Here is a 6,445-nt window from a genome sequence, read left to right on the forward strand (position 1 = left end):
AACCCAGACTCGAGTAGATAACATTCCTCAACACCTGTCGATCATGGGTTGTCATGGAGACCATACGGTCTCTGACCCAGCCCCACACCTGCCTCCATGGAATGTTATTGTGTATTTGGGGGGGGGGGGGTAGGAGTGTGCCAGGGATCCTTTTACAGCCACGCGGCAGTTATTATAATGACCGTCTTTTATTCCCTAATTACCCCGTCTTGGATTTGTTTGATTTACCTGAACATCAAAGAAGTATGTCAGCATGTCTATCAGTGGATTAAAGTAAACAATGATCAAAACATCAACTGATACTTTACAGAAATGTGCACAATATTGTTAACCAGTGCAGTTGAGAACAGGACCCACCTAAGAACAACTCGGTTTGTTAGTTTTTGTTCTATTACTGTCATTGCAATAATGGATAGTACACCAAATAAGCACTAATTGCCAGCTAATTGGCTAAACATTCCGCTTAGTATCGGAATGCACAATTCAATTTGGGGTCATAACATTCTCAAGAGGAAATAAGCTGCATTGTGGAAGGAAAATAATTGTTATATCATGATTAATTTAGTAAAATAAAATGTTAATACATTTGAAAGCAAACTAGTATATACAAATCCTGTTACTTTCCCGTGTGAAATTATATATCAATCATTAGAAACCAATCATTAGATCATCCTGCAAGAGGAGAGTCGTAGAAACCTAATACAAAGTTGTTGAAAACAAGAAACCAGCTCAAAGAAGGTATTTGATTCTTTGCATTCAAAAAGAGCGATATACGAGATGTTCAAATAAGATCTGAGTTATTCTTACATGAGAATTACCAGTGTTTCTAAAGAGCAATTATAAAATAAAATAAAACATTGACTGCATGATGCCATACACTGAAAAAGTGTCACAGCTTGATCTTTTGATCCATATACACATCTTTGCGTGACAAAAGACGAGTTTGACAATGTTATTGAGTCATCTCGTTCATTTGTAAACGATCTGAAAACCTCAACTCTGAAATGATTCTCTCTAATAAAAGTCACAAGGTCCAAATACTGTAGAATACTTTATTTTCGCTTGGAATTAATTCTCACTGAAGGAATGATTCAGTGAAAATAAAATCCAGCGAATATACCTTTTTTCCTATATTTTAAATTCAACTTGTCAAAAATCAGTGAAAATAAATTCCATACAATCACTAAAAATGTCTTTTCAGCGAAAATTAATTCCAGCTAAAATAAAGTTTTTTACAGTAAATTAATTTTTCAGAGTAACAATTTTACAATATTGAAGTCACCTTTAACATGCACAGAGATAAGAGATAAGAAACTTAATCTATGTACAAAATATTGGAATAGTGTACACAGTACCGACTGGTGTTTAAATTTACATATTGTCTGGCTGGAACATTCCTGCATACTAAAGTGTGCGCTGTAACTTCATGTGTTGACAAACAATGAAGGAATGTGCAGAAAAAAAACACCCAATAAATGCATGTGTAATCGTGTGACGCTTTTTGAGAAAAGCAAACAAAAATTGTTTACATCGGCATTATTAAGTTTAAAAAAAATCTTCTTTAAAATTAAGTTAAGCAAAAAAACAATAGTTTTACCCCTCTCTCTTGGTTTCTAGCTCCTTCAGAGCCATCGACTTTACCATTGTCCTCCTTACATAAATACTTCACAGGTAGACGATATCTTCTGTAGCTGCTAATGAAGGAAAATGATGAACGAGTACACACGTTCTCTCACTGTGAGCGCAACATCTCCCGAAAACCACTAGCAACATTGAATCAGCTAAATGCTTTGCATGCTGAATGGGAGTGGTGATGGTCGTGGTCGTGGTGGAGGGGGTGGTGGTTTTTTCATCCAGACATGTTGTGTCCACAGGAAAGCTCCAGTCTTTGATACAGTAGCATATTTGATATGGGTATCATACAATGCATGCTGTGCACTTCAGATTTAAAGGTACAATCCTGGCAAGTACAAAGCATTCAGGCATACTGATCTCGTACATACCAAATGTCCAGAGCTTGTTCAGATGTACAGGATCCTATAGAATCTTGAACACTGATACGAAAATATTATGATTTGTTGCAAAAGACCCAGAAAACATAAAAAACTTTTTGATCAATTTGTTATCCAAAATCAATGCGGATACAAATTTTGCTCTTATTAAAAGAAAATTTTCTTCGTTTTTTTTTTTTTAGTTTGGATACAATTTGATAAAGAACAAAATGAAAAGTTATAATGTACACACACACACATTGGCAAGGATCAGAAACGTGAATATTTTTGTTTTGGGCTTTATGTCTGCGTAGAGCAATGCTTGGTATCACCATTTATTCTCAGATATCAGATGAGATACTAATTTATAAAAAATAATTAATGATGTCCCCAAATGAGCAACAAAGAATGATGGAGCGAATATGACACACAAGCTCGTTTTCCAAATGTGCAGTACAGTATTTTGATTTGTGAAGAACTTCTTTCTTCAACATATCTGTAATCCTTTGGTCTATATGTTTGCACTAATGTTTTAACAAAGGAAAAATTGAGTGGGGGCGAGGGTCATGTTATAAATGAACCATTAAAATGAAAGTAACAAATCGTATTCAAATTTGAATAGTATATTGAAAATGACAAAGAATTCTACAAGGACACTGTCAATGAGTTCAGAGCCCTCTGGTGCCTGGTGCATTTGACAGCTGTTCATCATTACCTTTGAACCCAGCAGAATAAAACAGAACAGTTTCCCAAAACAGGAGCATTTTTCATATTCATACACATACACATACAAAATGTTTAAATGGTACAATATAGTTACAAAATTCATCTCCATAAATCGTAACAGAATATAGAACTTAGCACACACATTCTGTCTATAAGCAGAGACAAGTCTACAACTAAATTCAGTAAAAATTGCATCACGCGTTATTACCGATTCTAAATATTTTATATGTCTTTTATTGCAAACAGCAATTGGTCAGTATAGTATACTGCCCTCTGTGGCTGAACTCTTATTTTCTTTTGTATGAAATAATATACAAGAAATATTCCCACACCAACGTATTTACTAACTTTACCACACCAGTCATTGTGTACATGTCTAATTTGTGCATTTTGAGACAAAGAAAGTGATGTATTAACGTATTAAGAATGTTCCAATGTACAAACCTACAAAATTTTCAAAACTGTGCAAAATACCGTCAACTATTTTTGTGGGAAATGTGGCATTCAGATGGTTTTCGGCCATTAAGGTGAATTTTTGTCATTTTTTTTCTTATTTTTTTTTGTACAAATCCAAGTGACCATAAACCAAGATAACTTTTTGTTAAAAAAAGACCAGATAAAATGCAGGGATCTTCATGTAATAGCACCAGTTGGAAATTTAGATAAATGTCGTCAAGTAACCAGTGGCTCATGATTTATAACACAGATCTAATCATTGAGGGCGCTGTCCAATGATGACATCACTGTTGACATTAACAAGAGCTAATAATTCCTGCATGAATCAATTACCGTTTCACAGCACAATGAATATAAAATAAGATCACAGCTTTTATTTTTTTCAAAATACTTCTTTCTGGGTATGTAAATATTTCATGCTTTTTTTTTATTAAGGATGATCACACATTTTTTGGGACAGGAATTTCCTGAAACTTTGCTAAATTATTATTTCCGATTGTACCCTTTGTCAAATTAAAAATGGTCGCCAAAGTAGGAGTTAACAATGGGGGAGGGGGGGGTATGTTTATGGTACCCCAAATTTGTATTTGCTCTTTGTCATTTGTACTACACAATACATCAAAGATTTGCAGTGTTTTTAAAATTGACACCATTTTAATAGTTAGACACAACATTTCTAAATATAATAACAGAATTAAACCAAGCCTCACATTCTTTAATTTAGGCATTTGATTTACTTTACCACTTTTGTCAATCATGTCTCATCTCAAGTTTTAACAGTGGTATCTTGTTTACTGTTATTTACAGATTGGGGAGATTTTCATGATGATAAGGCATTAGACGATCTTTACAGTGAATTGAAATGTGATGGTACGAGACCACACTATACACTTTTGTGTTCAATCTATATTTACGACAAACACAATGCTAAGTGAAACTTGTCGATATCTTCTCGTTGCGTGAAAACCGTTGAAGGAACAGCTTCAGAAGAGATAAACATGCAAGTTTCCTCTTCAGATAAATAATAAAAAAAACAAAAAAAAACGTTCTTACAACTGCCATTGGTCAACTCGCTCAACAGGACAATATTTATTTTATCGAGTGTACACAGGTCAAACACATATACAGCGCCCTCATAGTCAGCAAAAATAAAAAGTAAATTTGTATAGTTTTGATTATTTTAAGAACGCGATATGATGGAACATAAAATAATTTTACAGCTAGTGCCGATGTGCTTCATATTACCTGCTCATAAGTTTACAAAATTGCAGTAAAACTGTCAAAACTGACACATTTGCATACTCTACTGTTTTGTTATGAGTTTATATTAAGTCTTTCTACTGTAGTGATTGGTGCTGCTTGTGTAACAGATAATTTTGCATACTAATTTTTCGTTTGTTTCCATAATTGCAACGTATCCACAAGTCTATGGACATGTGCACATCTGATAACATAACCACAACTAAAATTGCTCTTGAAGACGTGCAAAATTAAAAATACTGGCACATAAAAAATATTGGACTGATGAAAACAATTCTGGCACAACACATGTTCTTCTTCTTCAAAAAAAAAAAAAAAATATAAGAAAACATTGTTTTCACTCTGCGAAGAACATTCCTTTGATGTACATGCATAAACTGAGAGTATATCCCCCCCCCCCTCTACTATAATGGAATTGTCCATCACACAAGCAATTAATTCTTACCAGTATCAGACTACAAGACCAGCATGACATTCTTGAGGGATCATGAAAATACCACAAACATGTTTCACTGGTATACAATACCTCTACAGTGCTATTTAAGTGTCCAGTGTCCCTAGCAAACAGTCAGTCATCAAAAGTATAAGAGTACCTAGGAACAATGAGCCAAGTCAACCAGCCAGTACACAAAATCACTTAATTAGTATTCAAACCATACACCACACGATTTTACCAGTAGTTCATCACTTGTAGAATGAAATCATTCTACTACTAATATAAACTTATTTTTTTCATTTTTCAAAAAAATATTGGCTGAATAAATCATATCAATTACATTTATGAATATGAATAATATTTTAATTAAGAAATATACAAATATAGCTTTACAATGATCTAAAAAAAAAACAATTTCCAATATAAATAACTAAGAGCTTAAAATACAACACATTCATCGACGCAGCCAGCTCACAGCAACAACAGAACGAGGAATTCTCATTGGCTTAATCATAAGTATACTCTATCGCCATTACATCATTCACTGGCACCAATTCAATATTAAATAGATGAGACAGTTTGATTTCATAGTCAGAATTCTTAAACAACCCAAGAACATTCTTCGTAGATGAGGACACCATACAAGAATGTCAGACCCTAATTATATTCTTTACTGCAAAGTATGTTTAGCAGCCGATAAAAAAATAGATGGAATTCTACCGTCCTGCATAGTATAGATACACTTATACAAGCTGTTACTGTTTTCACAGCTGAAATTCAATTTTCTACACAAGAATCAGGAAAAATAAATAAATAACAAGTGACCCCCAATGAGAGCAGGTTGACCTCGTTAAAAATACGCTACAATCATCATATTTAAGATTTATTTGTCTTTAAATCAAAGAACCATCAAGTAACATTACACACGCAAATTGAATTTGAGTTACGCCCTCTATAGTTGTAAATCAGCAATCATGAAGCAGTGCATCAAGTGATGATTTTTGCACAGGATTCAGTTTGGTTCCTTATTTGCATAAACATAGCAACTGATTAAGCAGGACCTTGTTGGTTAATAAAGTTGATTATATATTAACTGTTTATATGTGGACATGTATAGTATCAGAGGCAGATCCAGAATTGTAATTCACTTGATTCAAAAAGTATAATACATGCACAGTTTGAAATTAGCAATGGTCACGCGTCAAATGACCACTGTTTTTATGCTTTGGACAACCAAATTAAATTGTTGAACACAAACTTGTTTTTAAATGTACTCGGTAATGTAATTCTGGCTCTAGGTGACAGAGACTTATACTTCACATCTGCATTGTTAGTAAAATGTATTATCTTACATACCATTGAGTGACTGACATCAAAGCTGATTTGTTTTTTTGATTTATCATGACTTACTGTTTGAAACTATTTGCAGGATGAGTCCATCGTTCAAATTTAGCTTCAAGAAAAATACCAGCAACACTTACAAATCAGCAACTAGAGCCAACTCAATTCCAACAAATACAAAGCAATGAAAAAGAAAAGTGACAATTGAACCAAATGGTCCACGGGTTTATGATTA

The sequence above is a fragment of the Saccoglossus kowalevskii genome, chromosome 6 (genome assembly GCF_978046115.1).
Source record: "Saccoglossus kowalevskii chromosome 6, keSacKowa6.1, whole genome shotgun sequence".
Classification (NCBI taxonomy): Eukaryota; Metazoa; Hemichordata; class Enteropneusta; family Harrimaniidae; genus Saccoglossus; species Saccoglossus kowalevskii.